Genomic DNA, 22,233 nt, shown 5'->3' with positions numbered 1-22,233 from the left:
CAAATTAATTGGATAATTTTTCCTAAATGTTAAAGTAAAGGTATTCCTTCATCATGCAATTAACTATGAATTATTCTACAAATAAATAATAAATGATATTCTTGCTAATTTTGTATTTGTGACAAGAGGTGAAAATTTTAGGCTTAATACCTCAAATATTTGAGGTTTTGAAATTGAGCAGCAAGAATTCCTTATAATTTTTTTCCTTCTCATCAGAGTGCCTTCTTTAGGTTCATTAAATCCAGAGAAACTAGTTCTGAATTTATGGTCTTCTTTGTAATGCTTAAATTGTGTTCTCATTGGCAGAATTATTTTTCTTTTTACTTATATGCTTAAATATCAGGGTAATTTGTTCTGACCATTAATAACGGGAAAATGATGCATTTTTTTCCCTGGCACTTCTCAACCCCATAAGTACATGCATCTATTATTCTAACTGCACAGCAGCTTTTGTGTTTATGTTTTGCATCACAGATGACATACATAACAATACATGGTAACATGAAACTATGGGTCATAAGCTAAACTTTTCCTTTGTGAACACAGAATAGAACCGATGCACAACTGGCCGCTTTGCATGAGGAGAATTCCCACAGTGGGAGAAGAAGTGTTCCCTGGACCCTGCAGATGGTAAAGTTAACATTTGGTAAGGTTCTACTCATTAAAATATGAGACCTCCATATAACAGGATGTTTGTTTTGTTTGACAAAGTTAAAGGACTTGAGGACAAGCAAACACTAGAAATGATTTGATCAAAATACCAAATAATTTTTTTAAATTCTGAAATTCCACATGATTCTTCTTCTCTTTCAGCTAAAATGGAAAGATTTTTTTCTGCCTATGAAAGTATTGAAGGATTTATGATATGTATTAATAATTGAATTAATACCATGCAACTCATGGTTTAGTGGATTTTAAATGTAGTGAATTGGTAGTAGTATATTGTGTATCTTAGAATAATTTATTTTATCAACCAGCTCAAAATCTGAAGAATGCTTTTCAATTGAAATTTGGGGGGAATTTTTACCATTAACTCAAATTTATTCAAAAGTATTAATATTTCTATTTGAAAAAATATTTATTATCTATCAAATACTTGAAACAAAGCTTTCAGGAATATCAATAACATATAGAAAGGCATACAGATGACTAATTACTGCTTGCTACCCATAGATCTGTATGTATCTTAAATAAGCATTCTTAAATTTAACCTCTAAAATGTTAACAAGAAGAATCTTGTCCCATCTGGAAGCCAAGATTTTTTTTTTTTTTTAAATTCACAACATAGCTATACTGAAAGAAAATGAAGCCCTTTAATAGGCTAATGTTAGTTTTAAACTCATATTTTCATACACTGGTGTATTCTTCCCCAATTCATTTGTTGCCATGGCAATGGAAACTTCAGTTTTCTTAATCCAATTCCATACTTATCTTCCGTGTATGTGCGTGTGTTTCTTTTGATGTCTCCAATACAACAAATAATAAAACTCTGTGCAACTTTAGAAAATACGATGTTCCTAAAGATTTTTGTGAGACTAAATCACCCTAGTTGATATAGACTCCCTAAAATCTATGGACTTTCTTTACAAATCACAGTGGTTTTATTAAATCTCAAATTAAATACAAACACACTAATTATATATCACAAGCGCATATGCATAAAACCACACCAAAAACATATCTTCAAAAACTGCTTCTGGCATAGGGAAAAAACATGATATTGGAATTCAGACAGAATTCAGTTCAAATCCCAGATTTGTCCGACACTTGCCTTCAATTTTGGATTTTACTTAAACTATCTCGGTCTCAATCTCATCCTTTCTAAAATGGAAACAATAATATTTATATCTTGAGTTTACTAAAAGAATTAAATAATAAAATAAATGTAAGCATTAAACTCTGTGCCTTCACATAGTAGGAGCTCGACAAAAGATAACTGTTATTATTTTACATGCATAGAGTGTGTTCTAAGCAACATGTAGCAATTATATTCAAAGAGTATCACATCTTCAGCAATTAGTATGCCAGCACTTATTGGGCAAATACATTTGATATTAACACGCGAAACATATTTGCAAGTTAGTAATTTTACTGTTTTATATTCATGCTGTTAAAAAAAAATCCCGGACTTCAATTTTTTATTAAACTGCAGTTACCAGATTTATCAGTCAGTTTAACAAATTGAAAATAAAGAAAGAAAAAGAGAGTAAAAAAATCAGCCAATACCTTGAAGGGAAAAACCTCAAGGGTTGGTGTAATTAATTATGTTATATTAAAAATACTATTGCTTTGCCATGACTTTTATGTTTTCTGACCCCATGTTTTTTAGAATCTACTTTTGCATATAAAGATGGAATCCTCAAGGCCATTATATGTAATGCCAGCAATTCATGACCAAATGTATGTTTAGGAGACCACAACTTTTCCCCAGAACTTTATTTTATAGTAGTAAATTTGTCTTCATCATCCACATAATCTGTACTCTACTAACTTTGGTAGTGGTTGTAAACCTAAAAAAAAGTAAAAACCACTAGGTTAAGATAAAGTGACAGCAATGATCGGGTGTTACATGAAATAATTTCACCACATTTGCATCATGCAGTGTCATTACATTTGTGTTCTTCATATAAGTTGGAAAATGTTAATTGAAAAAAAAATAAGGCACAGCCTGCATTAATGTACCCAAATATTTCTTATAGTTTTGTAATTTCTTAGAATGTCACTTTAGAACAGGTAAATACAGTATCTAATTACTAACTGCTAAGCTTTATGTTTATAAAACATGATACTTATGATTTCCACTTGAACAGGCAAAGTGACCATCTATATGTAAAATCATGGTGTCTGAGTTAGAACAGAGTCACTAGTTCTGTAGAAAATCAACAAAAATCAAATAAATATATGAAAAAAATTGGTATCCTCCAAATAATACTATGATTATGGAACTCCCTTTCTTATTCTCTTGAATATTGATTAAAAACATATACTTTCTCTAAGAAAATCAAGTTTCCCTTTGAGCACAGAAAGACACTTTCCGTTACTCAAGGTCATTCTTAAAGTCTCAATAAAACACTGACATGGGCTGAAAATTTTCTTTCATTCTGTGGTCACACAACTTGCAAGATTTCCCCAAAGATGAGTATTTCATATCTGCTCTCTTATAAAGTGACTGGGAAAAGATAGGGGAAGAAAAGAATACTAATAAACAACATTCAAAAGACAGAAATTCATCTTATAAGATGTCAGTAGACTTCGAGAATTATTTAATAGTTTTACATTTTGAATCTACCACAAGGAAATGATTTTCTCTACTCCACTGTAACCCAGGCCTCAATCACGCATGTTGTGGCCAACAGGTCCATTCCATGATGATAAATTTCAGTGTGTTACCACTACTTCATTTAATAGTTAACAAATGAGCTCCTCTAGGAGGAATTTCATAAATGTCTCTTTTCCATATCATGCACAATATTTTCTTTCTTAAGAACAACTGACTGCTTTGTAATAATCTGTTTTGACAGTAGTTACTTAAAAATGTTGTGTTAAATATTTTTAGTCATGAGAGAGTATGGACATATGGGTACAGTTGTGTGGGTCTTGTCTAATTATATGCATTATATGATTTACCATTGTTGGGGACCATCTTCCATTCATTTAATAATGCTTTTGCAAATTGGCAGATAGCATTTGGGCTAAAATACACACAGGATATTTGCAATGAAAAAGGAAAAAAAAAAAACTCCTCTGCCTTTTCTCTCGTGTAGAGCAATTTGTCAAGTAATTAGCCAACCTAATTAAATTTTTGTAGCACTAATCAAACGAATATGCTAAAATTTTCTTTGCACAGCCAGTTTGCTGTCTGCTTGCATTTAACTTGATGGTTTGAAAGGGGCCCTACTCAGTCTGCCACTCCACTTAATAACCTAATTTGCATTTTATATTGGTAAATCAAATTAAGCACCAGTGGCTTTTAGTATGATTGACTGTGGTCAGGCCTGTTCAGATGGGACTTTTTCACAGAAAATTAGGCACATTTTAATATGACTGAGGCTGTGCTTTCTGTGTTCAGCAAACTGCATTCACTCAGCTAATTAAAAGTGCTTCCCCCCCACTCCCCCCTATATGATAGATTTACCCAGCTGGTGTGTCCATTTTCTTTTGTACAATTTCTTGATGGAAGTTTTTATTCCTAAATATAATAAGATTGTCTAAGCAACACTTCAAATCAATTTGCATGAAACCTATAAACAATACTTTGTTAGGAAACAATTACTTTGAGAGGCGGATACATCTGTGTGTAAATACAGGTCCACGTGAGGGCTTGTAGGTTTTAGTTTACCTACTGAGCAGTCTCAAACTTAGACAATTTTCAGTGTTGGTGTATTATTAGTAACCAATGTGGATGTGTCATTCGTCACGCCATATTAATGAAGACTTTCTTCTTTTTTCTTGTTGCTGCTTTAAGAAAATAATTCACATTTTCAGGGAGAGAAAAGGTATAAATACAAACTTCAAAACCTTCTTCTTAATAAAAGCAAAACTGATTCCTTAGTTGTAGTTAACAATACATTTTATCCTTAAATGGGTATTATTTCCAGTCCACGAATGGGAAAAATGAGACAGAGAGATTAAATGACTTGTCCATGAATACAGGCAGATCTGAGATTTAATTCTAGCTTTCTTGACTTTCAGTCTGTGCTCTTTCCAATATTCCACAGTCCTTCTGCATGTATTTTAATACCAATTGCTTTGTTTTCTAAGCGACATTTACAACACCCCGTTAGAAAAGTGACAAATTCCTTTGGAGTAAAATAATTCTTTACATCTATTTCTCACTATACGTTTTTATTTGTTTTTATTTGCACTAGTAGAATTGTCAAAAAGCTAGTTTTAAGATCTCTTTAGTAAACTTCACTTGATCTTGCTTTTAACAACAGCAACAATGAAACTTCGTTACATGCTAAGTATGTATTTGTCATAAGAGAACACTTAGAAACTTGAGAAAACCAATGGTCTAAACACCATTAACCCAAATCTTCAAGTGAGTAAAAATCTTCCTTCACACACTTGTGGAACAACAATCTCCAGTTTGAGACTTCTTTCTGGTCCTCTAGGCAGCCATCGGAAGTTTTGGAAAGGGATGGAAGAATGTTCCTTAACACATTAAGTGTTAAGATTAGAGAACAAAACTATGCCTGGAAATCTAAGAAAAATGTGCTACATTGTCTTACCTAACCTTGGACTCTGACTTTTCCTTACAAGTTCGAAATAAGTACACTGACTAATACCGTGGCTCCAACTATCTTAAAACTGATCATTAAGATAATTCTTTAATTAAAGAGACAATTAAGATTATGGAAGAGATGAAGTCAAATATGGCAATCACTAGAGACAGGCTTGGGTTTTCTATTTTAATTAAGGTAATGGGGTACATGTTCTGAAACCTCAGTTTAGTCCATTTTTTTAAAACATCATAATTCTGAAAGAAAACTCAAGAAATTATCTGGTGGCAGTGCTTAGCCTAAGGAAGGCCAAATTCAAACTGCTCAGTGGCTCACTTCTCCAGAGCTGTCACTTTGAAAATTTGTATCTAAATGCTCTATGCCCTTTGCCTCACCGCCAAAGCTGCTGTCACTGATTTTCTGGAGCAATAATTTGAGGACCCACTCTCTTTTCCCCCTCTGTGAACTACAGAGTTCTAACTGCTTTTTTTCCTTCATATGAATGCTGTATTTATTCCTTTTAGCATATTATTTTTATGGATTACCAGTCCAACATCTGTTTAAAATGTTCAGACCAAAAGTGCATATAACACTCTACTTCCAAGCATGAAAAAATCATTGACATCATAATATTTTTTGTCAGAAACACATTAAGAGGTTATATCATTTATATTATAACAATCGAATGTCATTTTTTTCTCTAACTGGGACTGAACAATTTTGTGTTCTACTGCCAAAAACTTATGGATATGTACAAACATACTGAAGATTAACCAACTTTAGAGTAAGCAACCATCCACGTTTAAGGACTATTACACAGACTATTATTCTTTCTCTAGATTGTTGACATGACATTGCATTTTTCATGTAAAAAAATCACTCAATAGTCATATAAGTTTACTAATTCCTTTCATTTCTTCATCAAAGATTCCCATATATGTATAGTTATAGTTTTTATATCTTAGAATTATTGGAGTTTAAGCGAGATGAGATAACATAATTAAGGTAGATAATATCTACAATAAACAAAAGGTAACTTTTTTTACGCCTCTGATTTAGGGTGTGGACAATGGGAAGATTAGTTTGAGAAGTATCCAATAGGCAAAGGAAAGTAACCATTCGACTAGATAATACTCTGATAAGAGAACATCATCTCAAAGGTTAACAAGAAAAACAAAGTCCATCATACATTTTACAGAGAGGAAAGTAAAATGCTTTTACTTTTACCATTAATTTCCGTTTTACAAATTCCCAGAGTCATTTTTTGTTCCTTTGTGTTCTAAACTATTAAAACTACTTAGTATCCTGGTATTCACTTACCATAAATCAGGCACTGTGTTCGATGTTTTGGCATGAATTACTTAAAGCTTACTTTCTACAGTTGTCATGTTTCACAGTATCCAAAGGCAGGGAATCCTGGGAAGTTTTAGTTCTCCAATAATATTACAATACACCAAATTTTAATTGAAAGATCCCATGAAATTCTAAGATTTTTCCTCATTTTTAATTTTGAAATAACATATTCATAGGGAGTAGCAAAGATAATACAAGAGTCCTGTGTAACCTTCACACAGTTTTCCTGATTTCACCTTGATCTCTGAATCTTATATAACTATAGTACAATATCAAACCAGGAAATTGACACTGGAACAGTAAGTATGCATAGTTCTATGCCATTTCACTGCATGCATAGATTCCTGTAACCACCACCACGATCAAAATACAGAACGTGTCATCACTGTGAAGATTTCCCTCAGGCTACCCCTTTGCAGTCACATAGCCAGGGTAATGTTGACTTCATAAAATAAATTTTCAAGTGTATTCTCAACTTTCATGTTCTGGGGGAAAAATGTGTAGAACTGATGTTGATTCTTCTTTAAATGTTCACTAGTTTTCTCCAGTGAAACCATCTAGGTAGGCCTCGGGATTTCTTTTTCATGAGTGCGTAAATGATGAATTTAATTCCATTAATAGTTACAGGTTTATTCAAATATGAATCACCCATCTCATATTGTGTCAGTTGTGATAGTTTGTGCATAGTTTGAGGAATTGGCCCATTTCATCTAACTTGTGAAATTTATGTGTGCAGTAATTCACAGTATCTTCTTATTATCTTTCTGATATCATATTGGTGATTGTTGTCTTTTCACTTTCCTTTATTTGTAGTGCTAGATGTGTTAGTTAGAGTTCTCCAAACAAACAGAACCAACAGGATGTGTAAATATAGAGAGTGCTTTGTTTGTTTGTGTAAGGAATTGATTTACACAATTGTGGTAGCTGGCAAGACCAGCTAGCAGGTTGGTGGCAAGTGTTGATGTTGCAGTTTTGACTCTGAAGGCAGAATTCCTTCTTCCCTGTGGAATCCCAGTTTTGTTGTTGTTGTTGTTGTTGTTGTTGTTGTTGTTGTTGTTTTCTTAAGATCTTCAACTGATTGAACAAGAACCAACCACATTATGGAGAGAAACTGCTTTATTCAAAGTCTACTGATGTAAATGTTAATCGTTTCTGAAAAATACCTTCAGACCAACATCTAGAGTAGATTTTTACTAAAAACAGGTAGTAGGACTTAGCCCAGTTGACATATAAAATTATCTCTCACACTAAATGTTGATCCATTTCATTGATCTTTTTAAGAAATCCATTGTATTTCAACAGTTTGATTTTCATTTGTTCAATTTTCACTTGGTTTCAATTCTTTGATTTATGCTTGTGTCTTTATTAATTGATTCCTTCTTGCTTTGAACATATTTTTGCTCTTATTTTTCTACTTTCCTGAGATGGGAGTTTAGGTATTTATTTGTGACTTTTCTCTTTTCTAATCTAAGCATTTCCTGCTATAGATTTCCCTTACAACTGCTTTAACTGTGTCCAAAAAATGGATATATATTGTATTTTCATTGTCATTAAGTTCAATATAAAATACATTGTATAATTCCCTTTTGATCTCCTCTTTGACTCACAGATGATTTAGAAGTACATTATTTATTTTTCAAGTATTTGGAGATTTTCTTTTTATGCTTCTTTTTTAAATTTCTATTTTTATCCCACTGTGATTAGAGAACAAGTTTGTATAATTTCAATCCTTTTAAATTTGTTGAGGTTTGTTTTATGAATCAGCACATAGTCTATGTTGGTATATTTTCCATGGGTCTTTGAAGAGAGTGCATTCTGCTTTTTTGGGTGGAATGTTCTGTAAATGGTGATTAGATTCCATCAATAGATGACGTGACTGAGTTCTTCTCTGCCTTGCAGATTTTCTGTCTGGTTGTACTACCAATTACTGAAAGAGGAATGCTGAAATCCCTAACAATGATTGTGAACTGGTCAGTTTCTTCTTTCCATTCCATCAGGTTTTGCTTCATATATTTTGCGGTTCTGCTGTTTGGTTCATACACATTTGGAAGGCTGCTGTTTTCTTGTTGGATTTACCCTTTAACATTACGTAAGGTTTGTCTCTGGCTCTGGTAATTTTCTTTGCTTTGAAGTTCACTTTACCTGATATTAGTAGAGCTGGTCCTGGTTTCTTTGATTAATGTTTACATTGTATTATCTTTTTTCCATGCTTTTACTTTCAATCTACCTATGCCATTATAGTTGAATTGAGTTTCTTGTAGATAGCATGGAGTTGGGTAATATTTCCTTAGCTACTCCATCATTGTCTGTCTTTAAATTTACACTGAATGAAATTATTAATATGTTAGGGCTTAAGTCTGCTATTTTATTTTTTGTTTTCTGTCTTTTCCTCTTTTAAACATTTCTGTGTTTTTCTTTTTGTTTGTTTTGTTTTTTGCCTTCCTATGGGATACTTGAAAAATCTGTTAGTATTTGATTTTGACTTATAATCATGTTTTTTTGTCTTTGTATAGCTTTGTTAGTGGCTGAGATACACACATACACAGTATGTATATACCCTACCTACGTTGAGAACCAGGTCTGACAACATTACAATTTTACTTCGACTGTCTATTTTCAAAGTTCGAGAAGAGAAGGAAAGTCAACAGGATTTATGCATATTTTCACTTTTATTTGCTCTTTCTTCCTTCCTAATATTCCAAAATTCCTCCTTGAATCATTTCATTTCTAATTAGTGAAGCTCCTTTATCCATTCTTTTAAGTTAAATTTAATTTGTTGGCTGTAGGTTTGTTTCATCTGAGATTATTTGATTTACCTTAACTCTTAAAGGAGATTTTCCTTGCATATAGAAGTCTGGGTTGACAGTTCTTTTCTTTCTGTTCATCAAAAATATTGTATCACTTCCTTTAGACCTCCTGGTTTCTGATGAGAAATCTTCTGTCATTCAAATTATTTTCCCCCTATACCTAAGGGGTTGCTTTTCTCTCACCGCTTTCAAGACATTTTTTATTTCACTAGTTTTCAGCAGTTTAATTATAACCTGTCTCAGCATGGATTATTTTCTATCCTGTTTGGTGTTTGCTTAGTTTCTTGGATCTATAGATTTTTGTTTATTCAAGTTTATTGGTTCTATCTTCTGTTCTTTCCATTCTGTGAATTAGCTCATGCATGGAACTTTTTACTGTGGTGATTATATTTCTTGGCTCTAAATTTTCCATTTAGTTTTTATATTTCCTATTTCTCTGTTGAAACTTTCTAATTTTTCATTCATTTCAAGTGTACTCTCAAATGTTTATTGGAATATTTTTATGATGGCTAATTTTAAATCTTTGTGAGATAAATTCATTCTTTTTCACATGAGTGCAGACATTTGCTGTTCTCTTTTTTTCCTTTAGAGTAATTTGCTATTAAAATCTGACATTTGGGATATGTTATGAAAGTTCAAATCTTATTCAAATATTTTGCTTCAGTAGGTATCCTCTGACAATACTCTGATGGAGAAAGTGAGGAGTGCCAGTGGGTTATTGCTAAGTGGGTATGAAAGTCCAGGTTTGTTGCTCAGCCTCCGTTGATGTTGGGGTGGAGCCTGCTAATTGTTGCTGGATAGGAAAAAGAATTCTGGCTCCCCGTGTAGCCTCCATGGACACCATGGAAGTATGACCTCATAACCTCCAGGTGCTGGTTAAAGTTCTCCACTAGGCCTCATCTAATACAAGCAGTGAGGCAGGAGTAAGGTTCATTTTTACCTTTGGCTCCCGGTCTAGGAACCCTATGTGGTCTCTGTTGGTACCTCATCCTATGTTCTTTTGGAAAGAAAGGGAAAGATCTGAACTAAAGAATTCTTCATATTTGCAGATGATAATTGCCAACTGTAAGCAAAAAAATAAAATTAATTAATTAATTTAAAATGTTATCCTTTTGCTCTGTTGTTTATTCCCTGACCCTTCCACTCATTCTTTTAAGGTCCATTGCTCTTAACAGAGCTTTACAAATGTGAGCTACATGACTAATTGTGGAGTAAAAAAATGACATAGCTTGTAAGGAAACTGTAGGTAATAGCCAGCATATGGAGAAAATACTTAGAAAGGCAGAGAGTCTTCCTTGATACTCTGCCACCCTCCCCTATCAGGAGTAAACAATTCCAGTAGTGGAATCATTTTTGTTAGCTATAATCCATCATTGGCAGTGCAGTCAATGTGCATTATAGAAATAAAATATCTTTTGCTTTTTTAAAACTTGGAACATTTATGTGAATATTTCAAAGTTATAAAATTATGAGTTAGTTACATCAAGAGCTTACTATCTAACTAAAAAATAAGTAGACTTTATATATATTTTTTTAAATATTTTATTTATTTGACAGAGAGAGAGCGTGTGCACAGGCAGGGGGAGTAACAGGCAGAGAGAGAAGGCAAAGCAGGTTCCCGGCTGGATAGGGAGCCTAGACTTTAAAGTAGTACAATATAACAGGAGACTGTGAGTCAACAAGAGGTGGAGACGAACAAAGAAACAAACAAAGATAAGGTGGATAAGGCGGAAGTCAATCAAAGGAAACACAGAGCTGGGAAATATAAACATCATTATGTGATTTGGTACAATGAGAATATCAGAGAAAAGGTAAATATCTCTGATTCCATGAGGAATGAAATATAAAGGCCTTGTTTATGACATTTTATTTGCACAACAGAAACACCATCACTTTTGGTCTACATGAGATTCTTCTCCTGTTTTATGATTTTTTTTCTTCTTCATTAACAAAGCTCGTTCCCATTCTATACACATTCTATTTTTATCTGCTATATGTATTTGGTAACACCTGTATTATTGAATAATGTAATGCTGTTTTGTATATGTAGATATTTTCATTTCATATGTGGTGAGAAGCTATAAATGTTCTATTTCTTTGGATTTTTCACCCAAAGTTTGAGGATCTATTCGTTTTACTGTACGTCTGGTTCATTGATTGTAACTCCATCATAATACCATATTCTCTGTATCTGCCTTCTTTTCATTTATCCATTTGCATAATGTTAGACAACTAGTTTGCTTTTGTATTCTTGCCACCACACACACACACACACACACACACACACACACACACAAAGACAACAATAGGCTATGCAAAAATTTCTCTGTTAAATACCCAGTAGTAGAATCTTTGGATAATAAATTATATGCATACTCAATTTCATCAAAACATGCAAGATATGTCTCATGAAAAGTTATACCAGTTTACATTGTCATAGGCAATGACTTAAGGAATTGTCTTCTTACATCCTGACCAATATAGGTACTTCCTAAATTTCCATAATTAGATGCATGTAAATATCTAATTGCTATGTTAATTTACAACTACCTGAGTAGTTATAAGATTAATCATCTTTACATATATTTGTGAGGCATTTGAATTTCTTCCCTCTTCTTTGACAATTTTTATACTCAGTTTATGTTTGTCTTTCTTATTGACTTGCATGCATCATATTTTAGATATTAAATTTTTGTCATTCTTAGAATAACTGCTACAGTTCTAGAACAATATCAACCTGTACTTATATTCTCAAAAGCTGCCCTCTTTTGAATGAAAGGCCTTAACTGATGTGTTCAATCCCTCGTTTTTCTTCATGGCATGTCTTTTGTGTGTTTTTTTGAAGATTTTATTTATTTATTTATTTGTTTATTTATTTGACAGAGAGAGAGCACAAGCAGGAATAGCAGCAGAGGGAGAGGAGGAAAGAGGCTCATGACCTGAGATCATGACCTGAACCAAAGGCAGACTCTTAACCATCTGACCACCCAGGCATCCCTATGGTATGTCTTTTCATTTAAAGAATCCTTTGCTACAAATTTCTAAGTCTTTCTCATTTTACTTTTTACATTTATGCTTTTAATTTACCTAAGTATGCTTTTTTATATGTTCAACAAATTTATCTTTCCTGCATAATGAGCTAGCTATCTCCAATTCATTGTATTTGATGTTTTCAATAAATATTTTAATGGAAAAGTAAAATACACAAATAGGCAATTGTGGAATATTTTAGAAACAAAGAGAAAACTAACATATAAGAGTGATATTTGTAAATAAAGAGGGAAATGTAGTTTATGATTCTTTTTTAGATTATTAGGTAGGTAATTTTTTTTTCTAAAGAACAAATTCTTGTCCCTTTTTTACTTACACCGTGACAGAAAAAAAAAAAAAAATCATTATATCTTATTTTGAAATGAAGAAAAAGTTTAGAAAACAAAAATTAGTTTTAAATGATAAAAATGACAAAAATATAAATGACAAAATATAAGGTGAACTTCAAATTTGGATGATTGAAGCAAAAGTTTTTGTTGTTGTTGTTGTTGTTGTTGTTTTTAAGTTCTATCTGCATATTTTGCATGCAAGAGATGAATTTGGGATTTTATTTACTGAGATGATTACTTTGATTCTTTATTTTATTTTACTTATGTGGATCCAGACTCCAGGGAAGAGATTTTTATGTATCTATTTGAGTAAATTCTCTAATACTTAAATTCATTAACTAAAGCTTAACATTCTACTTTGAGCTCAAATCCCTAAGCATATGTTAGCCTTACTAATGGAGTTATTTACCTACACAGAACAAGCTTCAAAGTCAGAAAGTTCATAAGAATCAGAAACTTTAAATAATATAATCTAACTATATACATTATTAGAGAGGAAACTAGGATAATTCCATATGTAATCAGGTTTTTAAAAACATTTTATCTGAAAATATACAATAATGAGAAAAAGAGTATTTTGCTTCAATTATCTGAATAATTGGCTCTATTTTCCTCCTCACTTTGCTAATTTACACTTGGCCTAACACAACAGAATAAATTTATGATAATAGAATTTTGAGCAAGAAAGCAGGATTTAAGATATTTGAAGGAGTGTCATTAATTGAAATATTGTAGTCCCCAAAGAGCTAAATCTTTTCAGAGACTGAAAAGATTTTTTCTTTCATGGCATAAATACAAAAAAAATATTTTACTGCTTTGGGTAGGAGAAAATTCTTCCTCAACTTCAAAGTAAGCTCAGTCTAATGCTTCATAGAGTCAACTGGAGTGTTGTCAATTAATTAATTAAATGTGTTTCCATCATGGGACATAGTGGAGAAATCATAATGTAAAAATTTCCCTGGGCACAAATAACTCACTTGTCTGAGTTTGGAGTTTACTTGGTGATTAATAATAATTAGACTGTACTGTGTGGTCCTAGCTTACAACTATGTTTTGTTGTTGTTTTATATTAACAGTTTTATAGTGAAAAAAAATGAATAATTTCATTTTACCAGCTAGTGTTGTGGAACTATAATAATAATATTTGCTAAATGACTAATATATGAAAGCACAGTACTAATGGGAGAGGAAAAGAAAAGAAAAGGTCTCATTGCCCTCCACAGAATTTACAATCTAATGGTGGGTCCATATGGAAATAGTGGGAGGGAATGAGCAAAGGTGATGGAAAAGATAATTGCTAAAATTGTGTGTGGAATTAGCCAAGGTGGGAGCTGTAAATTTGTGTTACATTTGTGTAACATTTGTGTTGCAGTGTAACTATCAAAAAAGCCACAGCTGGGTGGTGGATGTCAGGTGGTGTAACCTTAGTTAGTCAATGAGAGTGCGAAAGTCCACTAAATAGGCCATTTTTAAATTTTGTTGCATCAGCAAAGTCCATGGTTAAATAAGTGCCCCTGCTTCTGAAAGGAAAAAAAAAAAAAAAAAAAAAAAAAAAAACAACGACAACAAAAGGATTTAGTGTATAATTATCTGTGCTTTGGGCAAATGTTCTACCCAGTTCGAGTATTTCCAGCAGGAGGAAAACTCAACAGAGCTCAAAAATATAAGGCCTTAAGGAATGTCTACTACACAAAAAGTTTTTTTTTGTTTTTTTTTTTTAACTGACTCCTAGAAAAGAGGGTTGAGTTGAATCTTGGTCATTTAGTCCCTCTGACATTGTGAGCCTCAGACATGAACTGTGATTTCACTTGCAATCTCTCTAGACTTCAAATCCTGTCTTTCCTTACCAATGGAGAATATATTCTCATACTGAGCATTCTCTTCGAGTTACAAGTAAGTATTCCTCAGAATTGATAATTTCCACACTGGGAACTACCAAAATGCAGTCTACCCTAGTGATTCTAAATGAAAATAGGCTGCATTCCCATCCCTTGCCTTTAGAAACTGTTAAAATAAGATTGATTGCATTGAAGTGACCTTGTCAAATTCATATCTGTGTCATAGGGAGGGAAAAAAATAAATCCAATAACTGTGGATTAAGGTACTTGTAAGTGGAAAATTTCTAAGAAAACTTGATCATAATGCTATACATTATACATGAGTCTAGCTATACTCACGATGTCTTTTTGATGTAATTTTTAATGATATCCACAAATGTTTATGACAGGGCTCTCTGACATTCCAAAACTACAGTATTTCTGCTGGTCTTTGCATTCCAGAACATTTCTTCTACTACATAGTAGGACATATTTACTATTTTCTAAAGCCATGTAAAACTAAAGACTCTCTGCTCACAATTGACTTCTTCTATTAATCCCCAGTAACAAACCATCTTCTTCAAGGTAAATCCTTTCCTGAAAGCAAAATATGCAAACTGGCAGCCCACAGTTCACATGTGATAATGCTGGCCAGCAAGCCCGGATGGCAACAATCTCTGGAGCTGAGTCACAGCTAATCCATTTATATGTAACACCTGCTCACTGGGTTTCTACCTTCCCCCCTATTTTGAATTAAATTTTGTCTCCTCTCCCCCCTCCCAAAAAAAGAAAGATATGTTCAAGTCTTAACCGCCAGTACCTGTGAACATGACCTTATTTGCAAATAAAATATATGCAGATGTAACCAGGTTAAGATGAGGTCATACTAGATTAATATAGACCCTAATTCCAATGACTTGTGTCCTTATAAAAACAGAGAGATTTGAAGATGTAGAAACATGCAGAACAAAGAAGGAGACAATGGAGACAGAGATTGGAGTGATACAGCTATAAACCAAGGAACAGCAAGTGTTACTGGTCACCATCAGAAGTTAAGAAAAGGCAGAGTTCATTCTTCCTTAGAGCTTTCAGAGGAGGAACATGACCTGGGGTGGGAAGAGGAGGAGCAACCATCTTCAGTCCAAACCAGGAATGGACCTGAATGAAGGCTGGATTGCAATTTATGCAAGGCTCAGTTGACATCTGATTTTTCCTTGGATTTAGCATTCCTTCGAGGACCTAACTCTTGGTAAGACCTGAGTACTGTCTTCTCAGCACTGAATGGCTATGAAAAACTCCTGTGGTTTCAGAGACGTAACGATTATTTTTATTAAGTTTCTGACCCTATGAAGTTTCAAAATTTAACCAACTTCTTGAGAAATACATCAGTCATATACTTAAGACCTTTTATATACCTCCACCCCTTTTAAAATTTATTTCATCTGCACAAGAGTGTCTACAGCTGTTTTCTCCCTCCAGCTGGCTTCTTTGTCCCTCAAAGTGTACCTTTTGTCTAAATAAAGCCTGGATTCTCACTCTTCTGTGCTTTAGAGAAGCTAGTAGCCTTCCCCTACTTGTCTTTCACCCCAAAAGTTAGGATCTTTTATCTGGACTGGTTTCTCATACCTCGTTACTTTTCTTTGTTCTCCTAGAAATTTTGTTTGGGTCCATTATTTCTGCTCTGAATTCATTTCTATGCCAACCTATTTGAGCCATTGTTTTGTTGTTTCTTATAATAGATATGGGTCATTTATGAGTATTTCCCCAAACCACAGCTTACATATAGAAAATTTATCTACTACCAAAAAAAGGTACAACCATTAAAATAAATTTGTAATGGGGGAAGGACAATATTCACACATCTGTTTTTTAGCATAGATTCCAGAGTTCAAAGACAGATATCTTTGAATTTAAAGATCACTCAAAATATTGAATTTATTACTTATTTTAACCTGACTTTCAGAAAGAATTTATATTTATCTGGTAAAGAATCATTAGTGTATTTTTCCCTGTTTCTGTCTGTCCTGTCTATATAGATTTGACTTTTAGAAATATACAGAGAAAACTTGGGAGACTGTACATGGATTAAGGCAAATTCAACCTCTGTATCTTTTCATATGCATGTATGAGTCTATTACATGTATAGTAACGACATGCATAGTGATGACATGCGTAATAATGACTAAGTCTCAGGGACTTAGTGGTACCATTACTAAGTCTCAGCGACTGCACTAGGAAAGATGAAAGTGGTACCATCCCTGTCTTCTAGGTGCTCCCTATGTATTTGGAAGAAAAATCACATTAGTATATATTTTCAAAGACAGATGATTTGGGAAATAAGAAGGAAAGGCACCAGATAGACTATAGAGATGGCACAGGAAGGCTAAAGAATGGGGTCTTAGATGAGAAGATTGCTTAAACCAAGCCTAATGCATTAGTGGTTCTCCAGAGAAGGAGAACCAGTAGGATATATGATTGAAGGTAGATGATGGATGGATGGGTACGTAGGTAGAGAGATAGATATATAGATAGATAGACACATAGATAATATTATAATAAATAAATTTATTATAAGGAATTGACTCAGGTGATTATGGAAGTTGAGAAGTCTCAAGATCTATAGTCAACAAGCTGGAGACCCAGGAAAGCAGAAGGTATACTAGTTCTAGTCTGAGTCCAAAGGTCTGAGAAGACAGAGAGCTGATGGTGTAAGTTCCAGTCCAATGCAGGAGAAGACCTCTGTTCCAGCTTGAAGACAGCAAACAGAAAACTGACAGCCAGGCAAAGAAAGAGCATATCCTTCCTTAATCAGCCGTTTTGTCCATTAGAACTTTTGTCAATCTGACCTTCAGTGAATTGGAAGAGACCCCCCTCCCCAGAAGAGGGTAGGCAGTTTGCTTTACTCAGCCTACTAATTCAAATGTTAATCTCATCCAGAAACACCCTCACAGACACACCCAGAATAATTTTTAACCAAATATGTGATACCACATGGCCCAGTCCAGTTGACACATAAAATTAGCCAATACTTCAGGTTTCTCCCAAGATCTCATTTCCTGCAGTGCTTTTACAAACTATTTGGAGATTAAATCAATATAAACTGATACTAAAGACAATTTAATATGTTCCTGATTTTTCTATGTTAATCATTTCTGTAACAATAGAAATTTCACAACAAACCTTTATTCATTCTATAGTCCCATTATACATACTAGAAGTAAGAAAATTTGAAGAAAAATAAGTACTCATTATATAGAAAGTTGTTTTACTCCTCCTTTAAAGGAAAAATGTGTTATCTAGTGAAAAACAACCATAGGTATATTTTACCTGTATGTTAACTATTATTTTTACTCATCTACTACAAGCTCATAGAAATTGACTGTCTTGATAAACACTTGGTAATTAAGTCAAATATTATTAAAAATTTAGTATAGCAATTGATAAATATTAGTTTACATGTGTTAATATCCTTTATGATAATTAGAAATATATACAAAATGCCATTAAAATTATTCATCTTTGTCCTAAATTATATGTTTGCTCCACAGAAATTTTATTTTCTCTGACCAAAAAAAAAAAAAATTTACGAACCATCAGTTGTAATCTGTACTGTCATCATGAGACACTTCCATGAGTAGGATATTAATAGGAGTTCTACAGAGGAGCAGTCACCAAGTCAAATAGTAATGTGCATGTACTATTTGTATGATTTTTTGAAAGCTTTATTAATAATGAAAAAGCAATAACAGTCTATGAGTTAAAATATACGGAAATAACATGACGATGTAGCAGATAATAACCCAGAAACACTAAGTAATTCAACCCTCAAAATAAATGGTCTCTCATCATTTAAGACATGTTTCTATGCACCTGTTAAGAATGTCAAAATGTGGGGCGCCTGGGTGGCTCAGTGGTTTAAGCCTCTGCCTTCAGCTCAGGTCATGATCTCAGGATCCTGGGATCGAGCCCCCCTCTCTCTGCCTGCCTCTCTGCCTACTTGTGATCTCTCTCTATCAAATAAATAAATAAAAATCTTTAAAAAAAAAAAAGAATGTCAAAATGTTAAGTGTGTAAGTTGTAAAGACATATTTGTCAGTTGGGTATTTAGAGTGTTTCTTACCAATATATTACAATTGCAGAAAAACTAAATTGAAAAATTACTCATCTGCTTGGTGACGTCTAAGTGCAAGAATGTTACATTTTCATTTACACATTGACTATAACCATTATATCATAAAGGAAATGATTCATGGAAAGGAAAATGATGACCACACCTTAAATCAAGAACAAAATTCTTCAATGACGCCAAGCCAAGGCCTCTTACTGTTCTCTTCTCTCCCTACCACCACATTTTTTTAAGGCCCATATATTTTTTTCATCTGTTGAGAGGTCCTCCTACTAGTATTTGAACCTACTAGAGAGCCATAAGTGGATTTTTAGTAGTGCTAATTTCTGCCTCTGGTTTTCCCTTCAGGTTCAGTGCAACCATTTCAGTTGAAATCACCCCTTCCTGGATTCCAGGTGTATCTAATAAAAGTACCCATGTAAACCAGCTTATCCTGTATCCCGGCAGAAAGGTCATCCCTATTCTCATGGTGGAGCAGTCACTTTACCAAAGAAAGCATCTCACCAAAAAAGAGACCACTCCTGGATACCTCCTCCGTATGAGAAAAAAGCAGGTAATCTAAGTTATGTCCTACCTCAAATCTAGGTCTAGCTCTACAGATCAGATGAACAGGTCACTGTGTACTATTGAATACAACAGGAGATCCAACAGGGAAAATTCATCAAGTATAAAACAGTGCTTTTCCTTAATGAATTACATTCTACTTAGGAACATAAAATTATAAGCTTTTAAAAATGTAAGAGGACTTGAATAGTGATTATGCTTAATAAAAGATGGGGTATAATAAGTGACTCTTAATCTCACAAAACAAACTGAGGGTTGCTGGGGGGAGGGGGGTTGGGAGAAGGGGGTGGGGTTATGGACATTGGGGAGGGTATGTGCTATGGTGAGTGCTGTGAAGTGTGTAAACCTGGTGATTCACAGACCTGTACCCCTGGGGATAAAAATATATGTTTATAAAAAATAAAAAATTTAAAAAAAAGATGGGGTATATAATAAAAATGACAAACAATTAATAAATTCTATAAAAACAATCACAGCAAAGCAGCTTCCTCTTAGGGCAGTCAGAGAAAGAATAACTACAAATGCTTGATAAGGGAGGGAATTTTTTTTTTTGAACAATTTATTTTTTTTACTCTAGAGAGAGTAAGAGTGCAGCAGGGAGTTGGGGGAGGCAGGGCAAAGGGAGAGGGAGAGAGAATCCTAAGTAAGCTCTGTCCTGAGCACAGAGTCTGAGGTGGGGCTCAATCTCATGACCCCAAGATCACTACCTGAGCCGAAGCCAAGAATGAAAAGCTAAACTGACTGCGCCATGCAGGGGCCCCGAGGAGGTGACTCGTGAAAAATTAAGTAAAAGGGCAATTTGGTAGTAATAGAGTGGGCTGTATAAATATGCCCAGAGAAGAGTTCATGGAATTTTCTGGGAAACAAAACGTTTAGTTATAAAAGCAGATGTTCTGGAATGTTAGAAAGCAGAAATGAGTGTTTAAAAGCCAGGACAAGAATGGAATTAATGTTACTGAAGATTTATCAGCACTGGAGAGGTATGATTTTTAGATTTTTGTCTCCCGGTGATTGCCTTGCATGCATGGAGAATTTGTGAATGAAGAAGATGGACCATAGCAGGGATCTGCAAACTCAGGCCCGTGGCTAAATCCAACCCGCAGCTGGTTTTGTAAATAAAATTTATTGGAACCCAACCACACTCATCCCTTCATGTATTGTTTTGAGTGCTTTTGCCACAGGTAGAATAGAATACCTGTGACAGAGACCCTGTGGCCCAAAGGCCTGAAATACTTCCTTTTCCATCAGAGAAAGTTTTCCAAGCCCTAAGGTAAAGAGAAGAAAACCGGTCTGGATGTAGATTGCTGACTAGATGGACGGATGAATGAATGACCATATAAAATGGATGCTATGATGATATGATATGATATAGTGTAAAAGCAGAGTTTCTGAGGGAAACTGTGAATCTGAGTCCAATTAAATTGAAGTTTATAGATAAGAAAGTAACACTAGCAAAATCAGATCTTATATTTATTAAGCATTGCCCAGTGCAAGTCTGGGTCCTTGTGAAAATATATATAATAAATGGAATATAGTTCTTTCCTTGGAGAAACTTCATTTCTAATAAGAAACACGTCTTGGTTTAATTAAAAAGAATGGCTTATAACAAAATATAATAAAATTCTAGATATTTGGTACAAACACTAAGTGCTTTGGAACTTCTAAAAAAAATATGTAGCTAAGGCTTTGGTCACCAAAGGAAAACAAAAATAGGAAGCTGGGAAAACAAAGTGCTTAAAAATACTTCAGGCTCTGCTCCAATGTGAGTATCATGTGCTGTGTTACCTAAAATGCTTGCTTGGACCAATTAGAATCATGTAAATTGCTTTTAAGCAAAGTAACCAAGTCTAAATAACTTATGAAAACTGCTCCAGGTGGAATATTTTGTTTCTTAAGTTCATATCATCAACATTTCTTAGTCTTTTATGTGTTTTCCTGGCAGGTCCACAGGGGAACATGGCTTCTAGATACAGTAGTTTGCAAGCCCAGATTGTTTAGTGCTATGCTTAATGCTTATTTTAATAAGTCCAGTTTCTTCCTGTTCTGGTTTTTGTGCAATCATTATGAGTAATGGGTAAAATTGTGAACGTGATTCAGAATTTCCCATAACTTTTCAACTCTATTCTATTTCCCTAAAATGAGTTTTGCCTTACCTCCTCCGTCTTGTGGTTGGTCGCTAAAGGGGCATTACAAATGCATTTTTAAAAAATTATAATGGAGTTTACAGAACTCCATAAAAATTACCTCATAAGTGATTACATAATTAAGCTGAGCTCTAAGGTTGTGCTCTAAATTGCTTTGCTTGACCATGCACTACCTTGCTAAAATCTTTATTCTAAAATGGATTTTTCTAAGGAAGACTGACACATTGCTTGTGTTTTTGTGTTCATTTGCTTGTACATTACAGCAGCATTGGCAAAACTGCTGAATATATTGTTATGGGGAGTGAGAACTCAATGCTAAGTTTTTATTAACAAGCCTTTTTTATTATTATTATTTATTACTCATATAAATAAGTTCTATATGGGGACTTCACCTGACATCATATACCATCGATTTAAGAATCACAAGTAACAGATAGTGATCTTCAATTGATTATTTTATAATCACTTGTAATGCAATGTTCATTATAAAGAATTTGGAAAACTGTTTAATTTGTCAAGAAAAATGGTAGAATATCATCACACATAACACTTGCAGTTATAAATAAACACTGTTGACATCTTTAAAAATTCCATTATGCTATTTTCTTATTATAATATATAAATTTACTGTGATATCCAGAAATATATATAACATAAATATATTTTATAAAGTTTGAATTATCCTGTGTATCTTATACTATCTTCAATTTTTCACTTAACTTTTGACATTTTTGATGACATCATTATTAGTGACTGAGTAAAGCTTTTTAGTTTCAATATAGCGTAATTTAGGATATTCCAATTTTCCCCAACTATACAT

The 22,233-nt window shown here is 33.6% G+C and overlaps 1 long non-coding RNA gene across 1 annotated transcript; it reads left to right on the top strand.

The window, feature by feature from the left end:
• Positions 1-559: 559 nt before the first annotated feature.
• Positions 560-15,598, top strand: LOC132027885 (uncharacterized). Its single transcript, XR_009407237.1, has 3 exons — positions 560-646; positions 12,266-12,384; positions 15,517-15,598. It is a non-coding gene; the product is annotated as an uncharacterized LOC132027885 (long non-coding RNA).
• Positions 15,599-22,233: the final 6,635 nt, after the last annotated feature.

This window comes from Mustela nigripes, chromosome 12 (assembly GCF_022355385.1).
Source record: "Mustela nigripes isolate SB6536 chromosome 12, MUSNIG.SB6536, whole genome shotgun sequence".
Lineage (NCBI taxonomy): Eukaryota > Metazoa > Chordata > Mammalia > Carnivora > Mustelidae > Mustela > Mustela nigripes.
The sequence above is the reverse complement of the archived record's forward strand: the minus strand, read 5'-3'. Positions and strand labels throughout refer to the sequence as shown.